Below are 26,134 nucleotides of genomic sequence, written 5' to 3' on the forward strand. Positions count from 1 at the left end.
CCAAATACCATCACCAGCAAAATGTGCTCAAGTTAGAGATATTAATTTATTCCAAGCAAAATCAGAGCAGGATAAGGAGAAGTAAAATAAGACCTTAAAACCACTTTTGCCTCCACTCCTCCCTCCTTCCCAGCTCTACCTCCTGCTCATCCTGCAGCACAGGGAGACAGGGAATGGGGGCTATGGTCAGTTCATCATAAATTTCTTCCACTGCTGAGGGAGAGGAGTCCTTCCCCTGCTCCAGCATGGGGGCCTTCTCACAGGAGACAATTCTCCATTAACTTCTCCAGCATGAGTCCATCCCACAGGCAACAGTTCTCCAGGAACTGCTGCAACATGGGTCACTCTTCCGTGGGGTGCAGTCCTTCAGGCACAGCCTGCTCCAGTGTGTGTCCCTCATGAAGTCACAGGTACAACCAGGAGACCTGCTCTGGTGTGGGCTTCTCTCTCCATGGGTCTGTAGGTCCCTGCCAGGAGCCTGTTCCAGCACAGGTTTTCCAAAGGGTCACAGCCTTATCTCAGGCATTCACCCCCTCAAATGTGGGTCTCCTCCATGGGCTGCAGGTGAATCTCTGCACCCCCACTGTCCTCCATGAGCTGCAGGGGAATCTCAGCTCCACTGCTTGGAGCACCTCCCTTCTTCACTGCAGACACAGGGTGTCTGCAGATTTGTTCCTCCCACATGTTCTCACTACGTTCTTCTCTGATCACAATTACATCTGCACAATAACTTCCTTTTTTTCCCCTACTTCTTAAATAAATTATCACAGAGTTGTTACACTGCACTTTTTCAGAAAACTCTATAACTAGATGCCCCGCAGAACAGCAACACTTACTAGATAGCTGTCTTAGAGAGACAGTCCAAAATTCATATCCTGCATATGTCTGAAAATGCTAACACTTACCCAAATACTTAACATTGACTCAAAACACATATGTTATCATTTGGAAAATTAAGCCCTCATCTCTGATTAATATTATTGTGAAGTCAATTTCTAAATTTTACATACAGTCTTTATGTTTTCTTATGATTAATGTATTTCCTGGACATATATTTACTTATAACATAACATACACAGGGTTTCCACTTCCTAGTGAGTATTATCTATCAAAGAATTTAGTAGTTTACAGCCAAGTGAAAAAAGTCACTTTATTTGTTCTAAATCTCTGGTTCATTTTGTAAGAGGCTTGAAAGATCAAATGTTTAATGATCACAAATTCTCCCTAGTATTTGGTTGCTTCCCAGTTACCAAACAATTTTGAAATATATTTTTGTGCCATGTAACACCTGTCCAATGATGTTCTAAGCAGAACTTGAAATAAATATTTACCCTTTCTTCCCACTTCTTTTCCTCTGTATTTTGACCATCTGCTTGTATGCAGAACTGCTGCAACAATGGAGGTGCAGAAACATTCTGAAGGGTAATTGGATGTCTTCCTGAAGACCAATCAATTGTAGTATGTCGATCAATTGAAAACAGCACTCAGAAGCTTTCTTTTCTACATTTAACAGATTTTGTGCTATTCTAGGACACAGAAACAACTCCAGCTTTCTTTAAAGGGCAAAAATGTAAATCTTAATTCAGCATTCAAAATATAATTTTTTTTTTTTTGGTGTTAATTTTTGGAAATACATTAATAAGACAGACTTCTTTGAGATTAGAAGAAATTTAGAATTAGACTATCCATCTCTCAGAGTCCATTGAAGTCCTGTGTAATGAGTACAATTCTTGAAGTCCTGGTGAGTTAACACTGACTAGATCAAAGCTAAAAAAAACTTCAGAAGGTGGAATTTATTAAAAACAAAGACCCTGCTTAAATGCATTGTTTATGAAATGTTCTAGTTTGCCAGCCCTAGAAACTGGAGTCATTTCTATTCCAAATAAAAGGTTCTCTGTAAGTGACAGCAAGGTAGCTGTCCTGTATTTCTGCAGTAGTGTGAGAGACAGGAGGGATGAATGCTGGGGAGCAACCAGGAATATAAAATGTGTCTAAAGTTGGAAACGTGTGAGGAAAATGCTTATCAGATAGAAACCATCTGCAGACTATGTTCTGGAAAGGACTTCAGATTCCAGAGAAGTTCAATTCAGTTGTCTGACTTTGTTCATGTAGTTCTGCTAGGAGTACACAGGCCAGGTTTAGACACTTGCTTCTGGCTTAAATGGTCCATGTGGTTCTCATCCCAATTGTGCATCCATGAGTAGTGGAATAAAAGGGCAAACTTAAATTCATGATCTAAGAAGATTCCTCTGTATCTACTAATATGCTTATGCTAATGGCTGAATAGTTGTCACTGGAGCAATAAGACAGACCATTCAATTTCAAATTCATCAGTATATTATGTAGTAAATGTAATCTGAAGGGCTAAGCATTTTTTTTTTTGGTAGCAAAAGCATTATTTTTTATTGACAAAGTCCACAAAGAAGAAGAAACAATGCTTGGTCTTCTAATAACAGCCTTCAGCATCTGTTTTTATTTCTTGTTCTTTCTATTATCAGCATATTTATGGTACTGCTGTTTGTAGGCTGAGAGCTTTAAAAAAAACCTGAGAGGTGGTTAAATTTTCAGAAGATTCACAAACTAAAGTGTTCTTTATAGTAAAATGATTAACAGAAATAAGGAAAGAATTTCATAGTTTTTCTCTCCATTGAGAGTACGTCTCAAAACCCCCTCCATGTGGATAAGGTGAAAGAAGTAATAATGCATATGGTAGTGTCTGCAGCAAAGTATGTCATCTGGTTTTGCATGCCATCGAAGCAGAAAACTGGAAGGAAAAAACCCAGAAATCATTGGAACCTATATATCTTTAACTTCAGTGCATTTCACCTCATCCTTTACAACAAATTTCCTTCCTTGTCCTGTCACTTTAGTGGTTTATATTCAGAATGGAATGCCTTAATCTCCTGGCCGGAAAGAAGTCCTTTACTAGTAAGCCTTGTGTGCTATGGTTCACTTTTACCACAGAAACAGATGTAAAATATAGTTCCTACCATTAACATAGAAGATTGAAGCAATACAGCCTGCTGCAATACTGGGAAAAATGTAGTAGATTTAATTTTCCTATCCCTTCATAAGTGCTGAATTTAATTACTTGGGTGACATTCTTCCTGCAACAAGAAGGAGATTTTGTACCACATCAGTGAATTTACACAAGAAAAACATTTGGCCCAAAACTGGAGAATACTTTCCTAGCTACTTAAGCACAGGCACTTTGCAGAAGGAAAATGGAAGTCATTATTTAAATAAAAAGACTTTGATTATTGTATGACAGGGAGTGGTTAATGAATTATAAGAGTGATATGGATGTCGTAAGCCACCTACTGTTTTTGTATCTTACTGAGAAACATCAAAAGATGCAGCAACAAAATTATTCCATTTCCTTCCAGTTCCCTGTGTCCTACCCAGGCTTAGTAGCTGACAAAGTTTTACTTGCCAAAAGCTAATGGTAGCTGGTATTGTGTTGGCCCAAAAAGAGCAATCATCATTTTAGCTAAGGTTATAATGACTCTTCCTCCCATTACAGCTCACAGTTGGCAGAAGACCTACAGCAATTGGACTGAGACCTTTCTAACAAGCTATACTCAGGTACTTGTGTTGTGTCAGCTCCATATTCCCTACTTTACAGATTTTTCTGCACTTGGATGCCTTGCTTTCAAGTTAAGCATTTTTGCAGTTGACATTTGTTTTAGCAATTTATAGCTGTCCTGGGAATATATCCCAACTCTCAGAATTAAAGTGTTGTTGGGAGAGAGATGAGGAAAAGTCTTCTATAAATCTTTCTGTAAAAAGATGTAAATGAAAATAAAAACTTTAAAAAATAGTCCTCTGCTTAAATACTGTGTGGGGATGATAAAAAAAAAGATGGTGAGCAAGTAATATTGGCATGATTGACATATTTTCAATTATTTTAATTTATACCTGGTTAGGATTTGGATGTATCTCCAATAAGAAAACTCTTTGCAGTGTGCACTGTTACTTTGCAGCAAGTATACCACTTAATTTTAGTTCAAAACAGAAATTATTTAGCTAGCATGTAGGCTGTAATATCAAGGTCAATAGATCATATCTGATGTTACCAACAATTATTCAATTATTTAAAACACCAAAGCTTTTTCGTTACTGTCCACCTGCTATTCTTAAAGTCCAGAGGGAATTTTATTTTAACATCCAAAGGGCTTTTTTAAACATATTTCATACTTTTTCCACTAGCTTTTTGTTCAGATGTTGAAGCACCAAATACAAGATTGTTGTCACTTTGACAAGGGCATTACATTCTCAGATACACATGAATTTCTACAGCAGAGGTGAACAGGCAAGCAGTTATTCTGTGACAACGGTACCGATAAGAGGAGGTGAACAAAATGTCTCTGTCTGTATTTTTGCCTGTGTACCATATACATGCTACTGATTTGTAGCAGGGTATGCAAAGAGACTGTTAGGCTGCCCTTACTCCCCTAAGTACCTATTTTATTTTCTTTTTACCTATTGATTTTTTTTTCTTGTTTCTGCAAATAGAAACAGGACTCCTACCCTAATTCACACAAGAAGATAGGCAATATTTATGCTGATTTTGTATAAATGCTTTCTGTTATTGTACTACCACTTAGTTTTCCAACAAGAAATTAGGATTTCTCTTTCTACATGTAAATCATTATTTCCTTCCATACCATGCAGCTGAACAAAAAGATATAAAATATTTAAGTAACCTTAAAGTCAGTGGAAATAACTGACCCTTTGGAAAATGGCCTTGGGTTGTATTCCTTTAGAGCAGTTATAGAAACACCAAGGTTAAGAGCTTATCCCTCACTACTAACATTGTATTTTCACTTCACTGTTACTCCATTGAGGAACTGGATAAAGGTGAAGCTTGAGGAGTGACAAGGAAGGTGACTCTTACACGAGAAATTGATGTTAGGGTAGAGCTCTCTTCAGTCAGATTAATGGCTTGAATCAATGGATCTGAGATGTCCTTCTGTACCCAGAAATTCCTGCAGTTTCTGGTGTCCTTTTATCTCCATCTTTTGCTGCAAAATTAAAACATATTTAGAGATAACTTTTTGGGGTTTGCAAACCAAATAAAGGATAAAGATGACAAACCAGATGTAGCTTCAGCAAAATAGTTGAAAAAAAAATCAATTCCCAGTGTGTAATATTTTTAAATAAATAAAACTAGATGTTACCATTGCAGTTGTGACTTTAAAGATTTATTGCGGAGCAGAGTTCAGCAAGGCTTTTTCACCATATCTTCTCCATTTTGGCAGCATGTGGTAAGATAAAAAAGAATCAAATTGCTTACTTTAAAATACATACTGGTCATAATTCAGTGGTATGAAAACATTGTGATATAGATTGTCAAATATTTTTCCAAAATATTCAGTGATATGGCAATACAAGATTATTCACTGACTGTGACAAAGGGGTAATAAATTCTAATGCCCTAACATAAGGTTTCTTCATAATCTAACTATGGAAAGCAGAAATTGCCTTTAATAGTTTTCCACAGCTTTAAGAGTTAAAAAAAATACAAAAATGAAATATTCTTAAAAGAGAAAGATGTTAACTGGCAGAAAAATAAAATAATAGTTTGAAAGAACAACAGTATATGTTAGGATTAATGGTCTGATGCTTGAAAATATTGATGCATTAATTGGAACATCTAATTAAAAAGTACCATTTAAAAGGACTAAATCATGTGAGAGAATTTGATTCATGTCAATTGTTCTTTACAAAAAATAAACCTAAAAATTTAAGTTTCGGAAGCACAAATCATATTGTCAGAGTCAGTCCTTTACACTTCCGGATTAATAAGAGAATTCATATGTTGGTAGGTGACTCATTCTCTTTGTTAATTTTCGAGTTTTACACAAAATGTAACAAATTTAATTCCTGGTTCTCACATTCAAAAGGAGACTTACTGCAAAGACATTTTCATTTTATTTCAAGTGAAGTACCAATTTCTTTAAAGATATTAGAAGTGAAAGAAATAAGAAATGAAAACAAACAATATGATCAAACAGAGTAGATCTCAAAAAGGCACTTTCAAATATATGTGTCCTGGTGGAATCTATACCGTTGATACAGGATACAGGAAGACAAGTAAATTTTTTAAGAATGGGATTCACCAAAGCAATTCCCTCATTATCAAAAGCTGCCTAAAGTTTTAAGCAGCAAAATCCCCCCTCTACCTGGTGGCAACATTCCTCCTTATGCAGCCCAGAATATAATTCACCTTCTTTAGCTGCAGCTGCACACTGCTGGCTCATGTCAAATTTTGTGTCTACCAGGATCCCCCAGTTCTATTTTGCCAAGATACTTTCCAGCTCCTTGGTCCCCAGTGTGCACTGTGCATGATGCTATTTGTACACAGGTGAAGGAATTTGCACTTCGCTGTGTTGAAGGTTCAAAAAGTTTCTGTCAGTCCATTTCTCCGGCTTGACAAGGCAGCACAACCCTCTGGTGTATCAGCCACTCATCCCAGTTTTGTGTCATCACCAAATTTGCTGATAGTGTGCTCTTCCCCATCATCCATATCACTAATGGAGATGTGGAATGGGACTTGACCCAGTGCTGACCTCTAGGATACATTGCTAGATACTCATCTCCAAGCAGAATTCATGCGTCTAATAAGTAGTACGATGGTTACGATCCCAGACTACGATCTGGGTTATGGACCCAGAGACTTTCTCTTAAAACCCTGGTGTTGAAGAAAATCTACTCCTCTCTAGCGCAGAGGTAAAATTTTGTTTTGCTTATCTATTTTCCTGCCATTTTTAAACCTGTTTAAATTTTCATAAGGATACTTACTTAGGCCTTAGATATCTATGGTCCAGCAACTTTAAGGCCTGTGATTAATCAAGATTACAAGCACTAATTAAACGCTGATTAAATTGGGAGGAAAAAACGGAAGTATATACAATAAGGCAGATAACTGAGGAAACACATTAGGAGGCCTTTGACACCAACTTGCCAAAATTCTGAAACATAAACAGCTGAAATAAAGGTAACTGGAACTGAACATAGATGAAAATTTTAACTCAGTAGAAAAAGATCACAAAATGGCATGTTCTATAAAGACAGCCATTATTCTGAACTCACTTTCTGGAAGAGAGGAATAGTACATAAATGTATATAAAATGAGAAATCAAATGAAAAATACATAGTGATAAACCATGCCAAAAATTATAGATTTTGACAGATCGTAGTTATTATGAAAATGACTGACTGGAGTAAGAATTACTGAACACATAAATAAGTTTCTGTGTGTGTGTGTCAGTCTCAGATTTTCTGCTATTTTTATTTTATTCAACTATGCAGAATGTCTTGAATTGAATGACCAAAATGATCTGAAGCAATTTAAAGACCCATTTAGGAAGCAGTTTACAAGGTGGAGTGAAATCTATGTTGAGCAAACTTGAAAGGCTTTGGACGTTTGATTTAGATAAGCATGCAAAGTGTGAATATTTATTTGAACCTCTAATTTCTTGTAGCTTGTTTTTGTTCTGGATCCAAATGACTCTCTCAAAGCTATATTACATGAACATTTGCAGTAATGAAGAATATATTATCTGTTTTCAAAGTATTTGAATTTGAGCTGGAAAGAAATGTTTTCCTTTTTGCTAGTGGAGTATTACTCTATATTTGTACAATACTGATATGTCACAGAATCACAGCATGGCATTGCAAGTGGCTCCAGCCACTCTGTCTCCTGATGAGAATTCAACCAAGCAGCTGCGGCGGTCAGCAACCCACGTTTAGTATATCACTGCAGTTACGGTGAGAACCCATGAGTCCTTTGTTCTGCTATTTGCATGTTTTCCCCTGATAGGTTAATGTTTTCCCCTCCCAGTTTTATGTAGGAGGTTATGTATATTCATTTTCCTTGTTTAATATGCATATATTCTAGAAAGTTCTTTGTTCCTCAATGTCCCTTTGGATCCTTCCCTAAGTCCCTCCTATGTGTTGTTCCCATTGGTTCCCTTACTGTCAACCCTGCCTAGTTGTCCCTATCCCATTGGATGTGATCCTGTTCCCTGCCTTTCCTATCCCCACTATAAAATCCCTGAACCCTTGTCAGATCCTTGGCTCTCCAGTTATTTGTCTGTGTCATGTCATCAGAATAGACCTCTGCATGGTGCACATACGAAGAGTCCCCTCTCTTTTACTTCTTTGCCTTTGCTACTGCGTACGCTCACAACAGTTCAAGGGAAAGCTCTTTCGGGTGAGACACATACCCTGTCTTCCTGCTTGTTTGTGAGTGTGTGCCTGCCGTAGTGTGGACGGGTCCGTGGCTAGACCTCCGGGCTCTCTTTCAACTAGCATGCAGCACACTGTCATCACAGAATCACAGAATAAACTTAGTTGGAAAGGATTCCCAAGGATCATCAAGTCCAATTCCTGCACAGCACCATCCTCAAGAGACACGCCATATGCCTGGAGAGGATTGCCCAAATGCTTCTTGAACTCTGTCAGCCTTTTAGCTGTGACCACTTCCCTGGGGAGCCTGTTCCGGTGCTCAATCATGCTCTGGGTAAAGAACCTTTCCTTAATATCCAACATAAACCTCCCCTGACACAACTCCAGGCCACACCCTCAGGTCCTGTCACTGTTCACCACAGAGAAGACATCAGTGTCTGCTGAACAGCTGAGTGACCTCAGCTGCTCCTCGTACGGCTTCCCCTCAAGGCCCTTCACCCACCATCTTTGCTGCCCTCCTTTGGACACTCTACAACAGCTTTGTGACCTTACACTGTGGTGCCCAAAAGCTCACACAATATTGAAGGTGAGGCTGTACGAGCACAGAGCAGAGCAGGACAGTCCCCTCCCTTGCCCAGCTGGCGATGCCCCCCAGGACATGCTTGGCCCTCCTGGCTGTCAGGGCTCTGCTGACTCATATTCAACTTTTCACCAACCAGTGCCCCCAGGTCCCTTTCCATGGCACTGCTTTCCAGGATCTCATTCTCCAGTGTCTGTACATCCAGGTGCATCCACCATCCCAGGTGCAGAATCCATCATTTTCCCTTGTTGAACTTCTTATGGTTGGTGATTCCCCAGCCCTCTAACTTTTTGAGGTCTCTTTGCAGGGCCTTCCTGCCTTCAAGGGAGTCAACAACTCCTCCCAGTTTTGTATCATGTGCAGACTTGCTCAGTATCCCATCCAGTCCTGTGTTCAAGTCCTTTTTGATGATATTGAAGAGCACAGGGCCTAAGATGGAGCCCTGTGGAACCCCACCAGTGATAGGTCATCTATTTGACATTACCCCATTCACTATAACTGTTTGTGCCTGATCTGTGAGACATGTGTTTATCCAAGAGACAGTATAGAAAGCTTTACTGAAATCCAGAAAGATTACATCAACTGGTTTCCCATAACCAGCTAGGTGAGTTACCTTGTCATAAAAGGAAATCAGGTTTGATAAACAAGACTTTCCCCTTGTGAAACTTTGCTGGATGTGACCAGTGACTGTGTTGTCTTTCAGGTGTTTTTCAGTACCATCCAGACTAATCTTCTCCATAACTGTACCAGGCACTGAAGTGAGACTGACAGGCCTGTAGCTTCCAGGTTGTCTTTCTTCCCCTTCTTGAAAATTGGGACAATGTTTGCCAGCTTCCAGTCAGCTGGCACCTCTCCGGATTCCCAAGACTGCTAAAAATCAAGAGAATTTTTGTGATGACATCAGCTCACTCCTTGAGGATTCCTGGATGAATGCCTTCAGGCCCCATAGATTTCTAGGGATCCAGCTAGAGCAGGAGATCCCACACAGTTTCACAATCAACTGGGTGTTGATCATTCACACAGTCATGGTCCTCCAGCTCAGGGTACTGAGACCCCTTTGGTCCATCATCTTTGTTGAAAATAGGGGTAAAGAATGCATTAAATATCTCTGTCTTGTCCATGTCCCTGGTTGTGAGGTGATCATTCTCATCCTGTAATGGGCTGATGTTATTTTTACACTGTCTATTGCCATTAATTTACTTGAAAAAACTCCATTTTATTGTTCCTCATAGTTCTGGTCAGGTTCAACTCCAGTTGAGCTTTGGATGCACAAATTTTCTCCCTGCAGTGGCAAGCAGCATCTCTGTATTCTTCCCATGTCACCTGTTCTTGCTTCCATTGGGCATACACCTTCCTTTATTGCCTTATTTCCAAGAGAGGATCTCTGTTCAGCCAAGCAGCCTTCTGCCTCACCTTCTTGACAATTTGGGAATTGCCTGCTTCTGTGCCCCTAGGAGGTGATGTTTAAAAATGACCAGCACTGATAGACCCCATCACCTGCAAAAACATTTTCCCTGGGGACTTTACTTACCAGTTCCCTGAGCAGTCTGAAATCTGCTCTCCTCGTGTCCAGAGATGAGGTTTTACTCACACTTTTCTTCCTGTCAACACAGATTAGAAACTCAATCACTTTGAGATCACCGTTGCCAAGACAGCTGCCAATCATAAAATCCTGTCTGTTGACAAGCAGCAGGTCGAGAAGGGCATCTTTCCAAATTGGGTCCCTTAAGACCTATTCCATAAAGTTGTCATCCAGGTTTTTAGGAATTTTCTGGCATGGGTTGTACCAGCTGTGTGATGCTTCCAGTTAATTTCTGGCAAGTGGAAATCCCTCATAAGGACAAGGGCAATTGACTTGGAAGCTTCCCTTAGTTCCTCAAAGAATAATTTGTCGGTGTCATCGTCCTGGCTAGGAGGTCTGCAGTAGACTCCTATAATGTCATTCACATTATTTGTTTGCCCTTGATTCTTATCCAGAGGTTCTCAACTATGCCATTGCCAGCTGTGTCATGAAGATAAGAAAAAAAATTAATAGAATGGAGAGAAAGAGCATACCATCAAGTACTGAAAAGGGGAGGTGAGTTACCCAGGGTATAAATAGTGTGGACTCAAAGTCCCTGTCTTATTTTTTATGGGCTATGAATGTTGCTAATTGACCATGGATTGAATCCATAATAAAAGGTTATATCTCTCAAAACTAACTTTTGAACAAAAATACACATGAAAAGTAATATTGAAAACATTTTAAGAGGAATTCTTGCAGGTATTCACTGATAGGAACGTGTCCTAAGGATTCAAAAACCACCAGTGTATAGAATTAACTGAAGATAAGACACGAGCACTAGGCTATTTCTGTGTGCTATGTCGAACATCAGTTGTGGAAAAAGGCTTAGAAACTATTTTAAGAGATCAAGTGAGAAAATACTTTGAAGGACTCAGGTTGATTAGCAGCAGAAAATACGGTTTTAAGAAAAAAAGAAATTTATGCATTAGTGACTTTTTTTCCCTTCTAAAGAAAACCACTGCAGCTTCTGAGTTGAAGAGAGAAAACTGAAACTTTAGTGTTTGAAATATTTTGGCAAGATTTACTTTGAAGGTGTAGAAGTTTTAATAAATAACTGAAACAGTAGAATGATTCATTGGCTAAAGAATAATAAACAAAGAAGTTTCTTACTGAAAATTTCAGGAGTCACTAGAAAGCAGGAGTTATTGTCTGGATAGACTAATAGGGTGTCTTTTGGGCCGGTGTGAGAGCTTCCCCAAAATCTTTTGTCCATACAGTTATTTTAGTGCATTACAAGACTCTGAGACTAGCTCAGCCTCAGCAGGACCGAAGAGAGGGACAAGGGGTAGACACGAGCTGTTGAGGTTAGGCAATGAGACCTCTTATCTCATTTTGTAATTTCTAGAATAACTAGAGAGAGATCTACTTGAATGTGTTACCAGAAAATTGTATTGACTCTTATAAACGTTCTTATTTTTGAGAATTTTCAGTAGTTTTTAGCATGTGTTTGATATTCAGCAGTCACCCTTCGAGCTCAGTGATTGAAGAGATGTCATGTAGTATTATTTCTGTTTCTTGAGTAGATGAGCAAGTGAGCAATATTTTTGTGGTGTTGCCCAGTCCTGCTGCTACAACTGTTGGACCAAATGTATATAAATTGACTTTGTGCCAAACAGACTTTTGCTTTCTCACTTCCTTGCAAAAAGTAAAGGACAGAGTTATCACGTTAAATCTTGTAGTGTTCAGATATATTAGACCAAGTTGTGGAGCTCTACAAATTACTAAAGTTGAATTTCAGTTGTCAAATTAACAAAATTTGAGAACAGGGTTCATGCTTTATTTTCCTCATTTTTCTACTTATGTCTGATGCTTACAAACTCATGTCAAAGGCTCCACCCTTCTTTTGTGAATTATCATAGGAAACAAGGGGAAAATGGAACAGAGTGGCAGAGCACCAAAGCTAACACAAAACTGTAAACCCATAGCGACAGAAGTTGTACATAAGTTCTGCTATGTATGGAAATAATAGTCCACAGCAGTGGAGAAATGAAACATACAGACTACAGCCTTCCAAGAGTGTTTTAATCTTCCTTTATGTTGGAATAACAGAATTGTTAGTGAATGCAGCTGTATTCCTTGTTCATTTGTCATCTTATTAAGTGCAATGCATATCTAAGCCATGTCTCATCTGGTTTTGTTCATAAAATGGAACTTAAAAACAGTTATTGTTTCTCTAGATAGTGTTCACACCAGTTAACACATTTTTAATTCCGTCTTTTAACTTAGAATATCTGTCTTGCAGCAAAATGTAAATGGAAGAATACACATTAGGATGGAATTATTTCTTTTCCAAACAGAGAAAAACCCCAATCACAGATGATACAAAATGGTGAAGGTATTGGGATAGGAAACCAACAGCCTCGTTTCTCTTCTGAATTATGAACATTAGAGACATAAGTCAGCATACGTTTTATCTAGAGAGAGTTCTGACTGTAAGGCTATTGCCTATCCAAGCCTCTGTTTACTTCTAGCACTACATAGTTTACAAATACCACTGGATTGTGTCATTTTCATCTTTTTCCCCACTAATGAATAACATTTTCAGCTTTCAGAAGCAAGGAATTTTTTTATGAAAAAAAAATGGTTGCCTTGCCAGTTCTAAGCATGCTAACAAAGTATCATTAGAGTAGTTATTAGTTTAAGAAAAAAGAGCTCCAGGAGGGACAAGTGGTTCAAGTTTAATATATTATTATTAAAACAATTTCAATGTATTACTGTATCAGTATTAGTTTGCAAAAAACTGACAGCAAAGCTTGCCTTTCTCCCACATTTCACAAGAATGGTCCCAGGAGAGAGAGAGTCTGCAGCCAACATGCTTTAATCTATGTGAAAGTAAAAATGGCTTTTGTGTCTAACACAGAGACATTACAGGGTTGGCTTTTTTCCTTCTGAAGGATGTACATTAAGGGTTCAGAATAATAGATCAATGTTCAAAACATCCCAGAACTACAATGCATTTTTCAAATATCTGGCTTAGAAATGAAATTGTGTAATAGTAGTGTAATAATATGTTCTCTTCAAGCTTTCAGGGTCATCTTTTCTGTTTGCCAGGTCATTTGCAGAACTCATAGGCATGAGTGGTTAATGTAAATCAGGATATGCTTTGATAATGAAAGGAAAATTCAAGAAAATCAAGAGTTTTAGATAAAGACGTACTTTTTTGGCAAGTTGGTTTGATTATATATTTTTGATTGGGAGGTTTTTTGTAATTAGCAGCAGAGATTATATATTATTTCTCTAATAAAGGAATTGGCTATAAATCCTATTTTTGTAATTTTTTCCCTCTTAACTAATAACTACATTTTGTTAATTTTAGTAAAATATATATCCCTTTGTTTTAAATTTGTGTTTCTTTCAAAATTGAATGGAATGAAACAGCAAAGTTTTCAGTAACAGAAAAAAACCCAGATAGCTGGGTGTCACTCCTGTATTACTGGTATGAGAAACATTTGCATCTGTAGATCTCTTCTAATCAACTTACAGGTCAAATAAAAGAAGGGTTTGAGAGCTACACAGATACTCTACAGATGGATGTTTGAAATTCCACATTTATGTGTTTTATTGTGGTTTCCTTTTTGCTTCTGGTTTCTGTTGCTTTTGCATTATTATTTTTTTTTTTTAATCATTAGAATCCAGAGCAATGTTGTTAAAGACACTGATAAATTTTCATTTATTTAAAATTCCATATAATATTGAAAAAGAGACAGAGAGATGGGCAACACCTTTTGGCAAGGAAAGGTTTGCGGCCCTGTTATAGTGTATTTTACTCCAAAATCAAGCAAGTAGTATAGGCAAAACAGGATGGGAAAAGCTAGACAAGTTGAGTTACCTGTATGCTGTAAGAAATTAATCTTTCCTGATACATCAGTTTCCTAATGGTGATTGCAGGATGTAAAGATTTCTCAGTGTGTTGGCTTTTGTGGTTTAATTTAAGAAGATAAACAATTAGTAGAATTGTTATTTAAGAAAATTATTTAAGAAAATTATTTAAATTTCCATTAGATATTCATAATGTACCATTAAAACAAGTTGCATGAATGAATACTAAGTCAATAATTTTGCTGTTAATACTTAAGTAATCACTACAATGCAAGTATTTTTGTAATTATCAGAGCTTCATCTTGTAGAGAAGTAACTAAAAGGTCCCCTAAATTCTCATTTCAAAAGTAGTTTCTGTTTGGAAAGTATAAATGTGAACCAGGAAGAATGATTGTCCAAAAATTATGATCATCATAAACTCTAATTCTCAGTTTAAATATATTGAATATAATAAATACATTCAGTTATATAGTCACAAAGCCATCTTACTTTTACCATTATGTAAAAATTGCCACATTGAACATTGTCCTTAAAATTACAGTACTGTCACATTGATTTATTCATATCATCAAGAAACAGGTAAAAGCAAAAGATGTCATTTTAAATGCAGAAGATAATTTTCCAAGATTATATGACTATCTTGCATTAGTTCACTGTTGTGTTGGGCTTATGTGGCCAGATTTTGATTACAGGGGTGGCTTCTGTGAGAAGCTTCCAGAATGCTCCCCCATGTCCAGCAGACCCAATGCCAAATGGCTCCAAGATAGACCTGCTGCTAGCGAATCAGAAATGGTCATAGCACCTCTGTGATAATGTATTTAAAAAGGAGGGAAAGTTATTGCACAGGTGTAATTGCAGCCAGAGGAGAGCCGGGTGAGAATATATGAGAGGAACAATTCTGCAGGCACCAAGATCAGGGTAGAAGGAGAGGAGGAGGTGATCCAGGCACTGGAGCTGAGATTCCCCTGCAGCCCATGGAGGAGACCCATGCCAAAGCAGGTGGATGCCTGAGAGGAGGCTGTGAGCCCCTGGGAAGCCTGTGCTGGAGCAGGGTTCTGGCAGGGACCTGCAGACCCATGGAGAGAGGAGCCTATGCCGGAACAGGCTTGCTGGCAGGACTTGTGACCCTGTGAGGCACGCCCTACAACTGTTTCTTTATTTTACAAAAAAGCTGAAAATCATTACAATTTTTTTTTACATAAACTCTATGGGGAGGAATTTGCATTTTTAAAAGCTAAGACCATTCTAATGATTAGACCATATTCCCCTAGTGATATTTAACTTCCATTTCATTGAAACTAATAGACTTTATGGAGCTATGTACAAAGGCAGGATATGTTTGGTTCTGTTTCTACCTTTCCATCAGTTTTCATATTTAGAGGACCAGAGGCTAGAGCCACCAAAGAGGGGCTTGCTCCCAGCACTCCAGAGCAATCTCACATATTAAAGTTATTGTGGGCTGACTGCAGATGGGCAGGTCACAGTCTAGTATTACTTTTAAGCTGGTTTTTGAAGCTGAGGATTGAGTGGAAAGCCTGGTTCTATTCCATTGTACTTACACTGGACAAGGGGGGCGCAGAGTTTTGAAAACTCCAGAAAACCCAGCCATCTACTTCATTGAATATTTTCCCATTACAGAAGCTGTTGACAAAAGATGCAGGCAGGTTCACAAGATGGGTGTCAGGTATATGGCAGGAACAGAAAATATCAGAATTGGTGCAGAGGATGAGAGGGTTCTCGGAAAGAGGAAATAGTACAAAAGTGCTCTTGAATTTTCATCTACAACAGCAACTACACACCAAGAGTGACTGTGTAGTATGCCCCCATCCATAATATTTCATTATCAGAAAGTCTCAGAGATAACTGAAAGCCACAGTATCACAAAAATCTCATGCTTTTATATTTTATTATTTTGAAAATGAAGAAGGAGGTTTTGTGAAAATTTTGTGCTTCTGGAAGCAGGGGAGACATAAGTTCCTTTAACCTCATTTTACTCTTCCTTAAGATTTTTTACTACATCTAATGAAAATTATATAGTAAATCCTCATGTCACAACTGGCATGAATCCTTTTGTTCCTAAACACCATTCCTGCACTCCTGTGCAATCAAGAAGTTCAGTATACTGATATTTGCAAGTGTAGAGTGTGGAATCTCCTGGGAGTGATGAAAGTTGTGTTATATTAGATCTTGATGATGAATCATTACCAAGTAGGGGAAAAAAAAATTATTCACTCCATTAAATTTTCACACACGCTATGTTTTTAATTTAATAAACAACTATGTAAGGACATATTAAAATGTATTTATTGTTTTGGAAAAGAATGAAAACTACTCTTTCAGAAAACAGTTTTACTAGTTTTGTAAAGTTAATCATATTTCACGGATTTTCTAGAATTTTAAGTGTCGTACCTTAAATTACTGACAATGAACGCTGCAAAGGATACGTGTGTTTATGGTTCTGTTTACTCTAATCTCTGTGGCAAATGAAACACTGACATAAAAACAGCCACATTTCCATTTTTCATCAACTGTGTTGTTGATGTTTAGGAGTAGGTGGGCACACTTCACATTTAACAAATGATCAGTTGGGTAATTTTAATGACAAATACATCTCTGTGTGGTCTGCCATTTTGCAGGCAGAGCATTTATCCCTGCCAGCACTGCTGTGAATTTCAGTACACCAGCTAGACAAAAGTGAACTCAGTCCTCTACCTGCCTTTGGAAATATGCAGCACATTTCTGATTTTCTTCTGAAATGCAGCTGACTAGGATGCAGTGCATCTTAAATTAACAGGAATTAATCAAAGAATAATTATCACTCTGACCCCATGACTCTTTCCCCATGACTGTACACCTAGTCACCCATGCTTGCCTGCACAATTCCTTTAAAGCATGCCATGGCACAAAGAATGTGTGTGTATGTGTGTGTGTGTGAGAGACAGGACAGTCCTGCTGTTCTGACAGCTGTGGAAGGACACAGGCATCAGAACTCTGTTGACATAAAGCTGTTCAGAATAATCTCTTGCAGTGTTTTCATTTTACATAATACATGCACATTTGTTGTGGTCTAGTATACTTTTGTACAAAATTTGTTGATACATCCTTCTTTATTGAAATTCTGCTTTGCACGACAAAAAAAAGATAACCCGTGAGTTATGCCTTGAAATATGTTCTCACAGATATACAAACCCACTTTTAATAACTTCTGCTCTCCTTCACATAAATGCATATTCCATGTGTCTTCTGTAGCAGGTCTAGGTATAAGCCTGGCATATATTGATACCAGGCTGCAGATGAAATCTTGTCTTTTCCTTTGGGTTTCTTGTGAACATCTGAATGCTGTGAGTGGTGTGAACCATTGTCAGCATTAGGAGTTCCATGCAGGGAAAGAGAAGAAATGTAGAGAAAGGTCATACAATAAAATTTCTGATGAAATGGAGTTGTTAGCTACAAGAATGGACCCTTGCATTGTAAGTGGTTGTTGCGGAGCACTGTTCTTACGGGCAGCAGAAAAAGTCTTAGCTTGTAGAGCCTCTTTGTCCCCGATTAGCAGAGATCTCAGGTTAGGAGCTAGAAAAACCCTGAGATGCTTTCAAGTTTTAATTGAACTTGAGCTCAGTTTGTTCAGAATTAAGAGCAAATTCTGTCCATGGACATGGACACTGGAAATGCAACAAAAGGGGGGAGGATGTCTGTATCATTGCTTTGATAGTTGAACTTCCACCCGTTGGTTTTACTTCTGCATAATATAACAATGTTTCTTTTTGTCCTACATCACCACAAATTCTAATATTTTCTTTCCTGACCTATGGATTGCAGAAAAAGAACAGAAAAAAAGCAATGAATCACTTGGATCCTGCAGTGTTACAGAGCAGCATCAATTCTTGATTTATCACCTTTCATTAGATCAGAATTAAAAAAAAAATACAAATAGCTGTGAGAAAATGGGATAAGAAAAATGAAGATAGTGTGGGCAGAAGTAGTTTTCCTCTACATTCTTGGCTGCAGATATTTAGTATTCTGCCCATAGTTCCAGTCTTTTATCCTGCCTGCCTCCTGTTTCTTGTTTTTCTGGCATTCAGCCTTACTTTGGCTAAGCTGATAAGAGGCAGCTGGCACAGAGACTTATTTGCATCTTTCTCCAGCTCTGCAGTGACTCAATGTGGTAGGTAACAGCTATGGAGGTGGAAAAACTTGGGATAAGCTAAGATTCTAGAGGAAAGGCAAAAGAGAGAATAAGTAATTAGATGGGAAGCAATATCAGCATGGGCTACAGAGATCAGTGCTTCTGAAAATACACGGTGGGGGCAATAACACTCTTCGGACCTTCAGAGAAAGAGACTGATTCTCTGCAAACATGTTCCAAAGAATGGTACACTAGATGTGGTGAAGGATAAGGGATTTATTTGGGAAAGGATTCTTAAGTTGGGGGTTTTCTTCAGATTTTTGTAATCTTAATTAATTTTCATAAAAGCAACAATACAATGATGGTCTTATTTTTCAGGTTACCTTTGTATTTAACATAAAAGTAACAAATATATTCAATAAATTCAGTAAGCATATCTATGATGAGTGGAGGAAAAAGAAATTCTCAACATGCATAGCAACTTGCAGTGTTTTCTAATCTGCAGTCTAGAATATTTGTTGTTTTCATTTCTGGTTTTGTTGGCTTTTAAATGAAGAAAGATATTTTCTTGTGCCCACCTTAACAATTTCTCTGTCTTTCTATTTATGGTTTACGCCTTACTCTATAAGGAAATGAGTCCATAAATGTTCTTTAAACTCCTAAAATTATGGAATGTCCTAAACAGCAGGAATTACAAAAGTGAATGTTTCAATAATGAAAAAAATGCAGCCATGTTTCTTACATTTCTCACATGATTTCTTCCTGAATTATTCATAGGAAGACTTGAATACCAAGAGCTTCGAAAGTTTGTTTCTATTCATGATTTTACTTATCAGATCATTGCATAGGTTAGAAACCTATTTGAATCCCAAGTGATTGCTAGTGTCCTTAGTTTTGATTGGGGATGCTTGTTTTGCAGATAAAAGAGATATATTTAAGCAGAAGCTGAAATTGATCCCTTTAGCATGACTAAGAATAAGCCTTATCTTAACATGTTGAAATAGTATGAGAACATAAAATAAGGCTTTTCTGGATCAGATCAAATGGTTCCCTAAGTCCAGTGACAATAAGGTAGTTCTTAGGGAAGGCACATAAATCTGACCAATACCTGATATTAATTTTTCTCATGTTTCTCTACAGTCATTGGATTAATGATCCTGACTGCTCTCTTCATCATCTGGTTTACAAGACTATTTCTGATTTTTTTTTCAATCCCTTTTTTGAAGCAGCTGATTCCATGTACCTCCACAATCTCCCCTAAAAAGAGATTCCAGAAAATTTCTACCCACTGTGCAGAGAAATATATTCTTTCACCTATTTTAAGTGGATCTCCTGGTTGTCTCAATGGATATTCTCTAATTCTAGGGTCAGAGAATTAGGTGGCTAACTGTTCCATGTTCATCTTATGCATTTCATTAATGAATTTGAAACCATGATCTCACCTCATTCTTCTTCTCTACAAACTGAGGGGTGCGCAGTTGTTTTAATTTCTCTGAGGAGGTGAGAAGCCCTTCATCATGTCAGCTGCCCTCTTTGTGCCTATTCTGTCTCCAGGAAAGCCTTTTTGAGATACAGAGAGCAGCAGTACAGGTGCCACTACAATACCTGCACAATTTAAAGCTTTCCAGAGAAAGGTACTAATGTTTCTCCCTTTCTCAGGAGAGGAAAAGGAAGATAGAACAAATGATATCTAATAGTCATTGTACTTAAAGCAAAAATTTGACAGCACTGAATGGGATTTGAGGAAGATACCATAATAGAGCAGAAATAATTTTCAATTTGTCATAAAACCTGTACAAAGTGTGGTTATGCAGTTATTTCAATTGCACATAAGAATAGTTTTCCATGGATAGGCAAGATATGATTAGTTGTATGAGAAGTAAAGCTGCAGATTTTGTGATTGATCTGAATATTCTCTCCTTCCATGTTTGTGATAACTGCCAGTTATTTTGTGACAGAAAATTTTGAGATCAGGCAGTATCACAGTGACAGAAAGTGTATCTTGTACTCCACTACAGAGTAATAAGAGTTCAGCAAGAGTGTAAATTGTCAAGATATCAAGAAAGGGTTTTAGAATTCAGAAAGACTGTTCCCCTGAGAGGCAGAGATGAGAGTTTCTTAGGCTCCAATATCTTCAACTGATAAGACTCTGGAAAGGCTCATACACCTCTCACAGTAATAGATGCTATTATGGAACTGTCATTAGAAAATCGTTGACATTCTAGCCTTCCCCTAACTGTGTCTGATAATTTTAATGAGATCCTAAATAAATTCTAGCATGAATAAAAATAAGGGGGGTTCATATCATCACATGTGATTCTATTTGTGCAGTGTCTAAAAAAGCAAATTACACACATAATTATGTATGCTATTATTTTGTCAAATAAAAGAATACAAATACTTCCCCTCCCCTCCCCCCAAAAAACCCCAAATCCCCAATCAGACCAGAAAATACACAAACAAACCACCTTTTCCAAAGTATTTTCCTCCTATGATACAAGACTGGAAGAAGGAAGCAAAAACGAGGTTTCTGAGGAATTTCAGGAGGCTTTGCTTTTATTGTTTCCTTGTACAAGTATGACATTTTAAAAGTATTTGTAAAAGTATGCTTCTTGTATGTAACATCTTCTCCAGACTTCCTTATTTATCAGAAAATCTTATGGATTGGACTACTCTTTCTTCATGACTGAAATTTTCAGCAAGTCTTCTGCACTGTTGCAATTCTCTCATGATACACCATTGTGTTCCTTGCAATATGTTCCTTGCAACCTAACTTTTAACAAGTGAGTGCTGAGACTCTTGTTAGGTGGAGATGATGTTTGGTCTTGTTATGTGTCAGGAACGATTTTTTTCAGGTTGCTGAGTGCATTTTAGCTATTTTATTTCAGAGGCGTGAATCTTTTGTCTTTGGCAATGTACTGTCTTTTGTGCTTAGACAGGTTTTCATGGTTTTTTACATAAACTTAATATGGTTATTTACTGTCAGTTTTTGCTCAGCCTGAAACAGAATCTTGTCACTTACTGTTTTAATGTTCTTTTCATCTTCATCTGTATTAATAGGATAAGTTGTGATTTTCTGCTGTACTGAAGAAAATATGACATAGGGCCCTTCCTGGTTTTTTCTTTAGTTCTTGCAATTCTAAATCACGCAGGAGGCTGATAGACAAGGAATTAATTGCTCCAGCTCACACAAGTCTGAGGTAAACCACTTTCAAAGCTATGCAAATATTTGTGATGTGCTGTTCCACTCTTGAAGTCGTGAGTTAGGTTTATATACTTGGTAGAGAGGAATTCTCTTGCAGAGTGAAGTGGACAGAGGAAATAAAGAGCTGGTCTTGAGATATGATATCCTTCATGTAAAGATGTTCAAAGCAATAACAGAATATTTCTTTTTTCTTGGTGATTTGTAACACAGTAATGAAACATAGATTTAAAAGAAACATAAAGATTTTAGTTATAGGCTAGCTGTGTTGAAATTGGAATAAGAAAGAATTTAAGCTTGGCTAGAGTTAATTAAAATAGTTAGGAGAGCTAGAACTGAAATGGTTTTTAAGATGTTAGTAATTGATTACTAAATAATTGATGATCTCTCATTTGTATGTTTGTTTAGCTGTGCTTAGAACGAGGAACAGAAACATTGATAAGTTAGTCTAGGGAACAAGGACAGTTACCACCAATTTCCTCCCTCTGTGAGAACCTATTCAAAAGTCACGCAAGAGGAAATTTGGAGGTCACTAAAGTAACTAGGATTGCTAAAGTTCAGAAAGGGGAAAAGGTCAAAATGAGGAAGATGAGTTACTTCATCTATCTGGGACCACTGACCCAATTCGAGACCACTGACTCAATTCAGAGCACACACTGTGCATGCTTAATGACATTAAAGCTCATTTCCATATGAAGCGGAGAATGGGAGGGGTCATTGTTATAAATATGTATTTATATTTTGGATATTCATAACATTTGTGGATCAATGAACTCTGTAACCATTCATACCTCAACACTGCGTATTAGGAAGCTGTTCCACGCAGTGCCCGGCGCCAATAAAGCATACACTTTCTAACTTTAAACTGTTAGAGAGTGTTTGTCCATCTCGGATATCAATATTAGATCGATATTCATATCTTGGTAAATCAGTAAAAGGTGGGTACACCAGAGATGGCATGCATCCAACTGTTCAGTCGGTAGATTCTTGGTACAAAATATCTCTGGGTATAAGTACTACTAAAAGACATATAGGGCTCACACTCATATTTAATGTGCACTGACATTAGTGGTACAATTGCTACTACTACAAATTATTACAGATCTGGAGAAAAATCATATCTTTGCAGCAGAGATAAAGGAAAAGGAGATCTGTATGTCTCTCTGTGTTCCTGCTGCCTTTTCTTTTTTTCTTTCATTTTCCTTAAATATACATTTTCCACAATTTTAACTTATATTTAGTGACCTATAACCTCATCTGTTTTCAAGGGCACTTCAATTTAAGAGCAGCAGTAACAGCAACAGGAATAGCAGAAGCAGCAGCAGCAGGGATTCTGCCTGTGTAGCTATGAGAAGTATTTCAGTAATGAAAGGGATAATTGGGGCTCCCTGCCTCTGCTGTAATTGAAAGTCTAGTATAGTGCCTTTTCATTTAACTTTATTGCTTAAGTTCAAATTGTTGTATAGAAGGGAAAGCAACACTAGAATAATGTCTCTACTAGTGCTTTCCTGTCCATTCACCAGTTTGAAACCTAGCATTAAAGTTAAAAGGAAGAGCAATTAGACATATTCTATTATTAAAGAGGAAAAAAACTATAATTATAAATTTCACTAATGAAAAAGGATTACTTACCAAATATTTACTTTACAAGTTCTTACTATCAGGTTATCTCCAGTGAGCTGGGAAACAAGTAACATGGTAACACAATTGCCCAGGTAATTTATTCTGAATTACAATGGAAAACCTTTTCACTATGAATTGCAATGACTTGTAAACTAAATAGCTAAAGTTATTCCATCTGCTGACAAAGCATAACTTTAAATCTGCAAAGTGTTGAAGTATTTTCACTTTCTACTGTTTCAGCTGCCAATGAAGATATGTAGTACATTGCACAGTACTCTGATAACAACTATTCTTAGACAATATGCTTTTCAAACTTTCTTTTTTCTGCTGTTCTGATATCTGAGTCTCTACAACAGCACACATGTGAAGAGAAATACAATGGGATTAACCATTCTAAATGTGTGAAATCTTATGCTCATAATTTTCAGTTATTTGTATCACTGTGGGGAAAAAAAAGCGATTTTGGAAATAAGTACTAATTATGGATTTGATCACTATGTTTTCCATCTTATAAGAAACTGTAGACCCATAATGCTTAGTCTTCCTCCCATCCTGACATGGCATCAGGTGGCTTCTGTTTTCAGAGTAAAACCCATGTAGATGCCCTGCAGTGATGAATCTATAAAGTCTAGTTTTGTCCCTATCAGTACATATGTTATTGTATTTCAAATAAAATAATGGAGCGACTATGGACATACCTCCTTTAAAATTAGAGCAAAAACTATATTTAATTCATGGGCTTGGAGAGGGATATTTGATATTTTACAGCAAAATTCAAAATAAGAAATGCAGGGAAAGAATCTTCAAGGATATGAAATAAAAAGAATTTATCAAAATCATCCTCTCCTGCCTTCATGAAAAGCGACAGTGCCCTGTCTGGTTTTTGTGTTTGTATATTTTAACAGTTGCTCAGCACTGTAAACTGTTTTTAATAGGTGGATATTTCTAGTATCTGTAAAGGGATGCAGAGTCTTTTAGACTTTCCATTCTATGTAAGTTAAAGGTTTTTGAGTCAATACATGTCTAATTCATGTCCTGTGAAGAGTCAGTCATCCTATGCTAGTGTTAAAGAACTGCCATGGAAACACAGAAGTGAAGACAAAATAGGAGAACAAACTGAGGTATCATTGTGATGTGATGTGATGTGATGTGATGTGATGTGATGTGATGTGATGTGATGTGATGGAGAAGATCTCTGACCAAGCTGAGATTGTGGGAATTTCATTGCTATGTAGTCATTACCTTAATCAAAGCTAGAGATGAATTTGGTTTGGGTGCAAACAGAACAGGGGAGTAAAATAAACTAATAACTGTGAGTTCAAACTGATCTGTGTAATGTGAGTCCTTGGACAAAAGGTTTATTTATATTTACCATTTTGGTTGTCTACTACTTACAAGCTATTTTGTCTCTGTTCACAACTCTGTGCAAATAGTTCCAGTTAAATAATCCAGTTCTACTTGGATTATACTTTGATGTGCATCAGCTGCTGAAAGCATCCCCATGTCACTATCTAACATCAAAGACGATGGCCCTTGTCTCAGAGCACCTACTCCCTAACCTGACTCAGCAGAGCACACAGAATTTCAAATTACTGGACAAATACAAACAGTTGACCCCAAGTCAACTCTCCTTCCTAATGGTGCTAAAAGATTCAGTGTTAATGAAAAAAAAAAGTTTGTGGTTCCATTTCTTTTATATACTTACTCAGCTCTGTTATGATAAAGTAGCTGGTAAAGAATGGCATCAAAACTTACCTTTATTTCTATACCAGAGAACTAGTGCTCTGTTGCTACAGATCATAAAAATGGGGTAAGACTTTTGACACATCTTGTCATTTCTACCCTAAATAGCCTAGAAACCTAGTTAATTGAAATTCATGAGGAATTTTACTGCCTATGGCATGGGGGTTGGAACTAGATTATCTTTAATGTCCCGTCTAACCCAAACCATTCTATGATCCTATGGTAATTCTTTCAAGTTCCTTCTGGGCAGGTCAAATTAAATAATTTCCATTGCCATTAGAAGATAACATCTTGCCTCTACTGTGCTGCACAGTAAAGAATATTTCCTGCACTGTCCTTAAAGGCAGATATGAAATACGAAATCTGAAGTTTACTTGCTTTATTTGTTGTTTTGGCTTCAGCACAGTATATACATGTAAGAAAGACTTGTTTTCTCCCTTCTGTATTTTTTTTCCAGGTAATATTTTGAGACTCTAAGTGTTTTGCCCAATTGAATGACTAATGGGAAAGTATAAAATGGAATATAGTTTAAGATTTTTTTTTAAAAATATTGAATTTTCCTGGATATTCCCAGTTTCCATTAAATCTGAAAAAACCCCAGAATATAATGACTGTATAATTTAAAATGGGGACCTAAAACATGGTTTCATTCCAGAAGAATGAAAATATTCTCAGTTCTGAAAAGCAAGCAGAAATTAATAAATAGTAGAATCCTTTCCTGAGTATTCATTAAAATTTGAACTGTTGGGGAGCCTTAGCTTTCCTTTCACAGTGGAATGCTAAATCTCTACTGATAAGGGTAACAATGTGAAAATTAAAATCAATAATGGAATTACAGAATTCTTGCAATTATACAAGAAGAAATTTTGTTATAAAGAAAAGAAAACTTTATATATGTACTGAACACAGCATTTGCATATCAAACTTGCTGAGGAGTTTGATGTTAGGCTATCTATAAGGTACATGAGGTTTGCCCCACCACCACCCTTAACATGCAAAACAGAAACTATTTTGCTGCTCTCATAAGTGTTATAGCTATTTTTAACTGCAAAGAGTGCATATTCTGTGTTCCTGATAATAGTCTGTGAATGTTGTAGGAAAGGTCTATAAAAAAAAGTGATGAAATTTTACTCAGTGCAGACTGAAATTAGAAGAAAATATGCTTGATATAAAGGTGGAGAAAATTCTTTTCTAGGACAAACTGGAGAGAGTGCATTTGTATTTGGGATTATGACTGTGTGCACACTGAACACTGGGACGAGGCAAGATTGCACATATTCACAC

This window comes from Coloeus monedula (genome assembly GCF_965178545.1).
Source record: "Coloeus monedula genome assembly, chromosome: 5".
Lineage (NCBI taxonomy): Eukaryota > Metazoa > Chordata > Aves > Passeriformes > Corvidae > Coloeus > Coloeus monedula.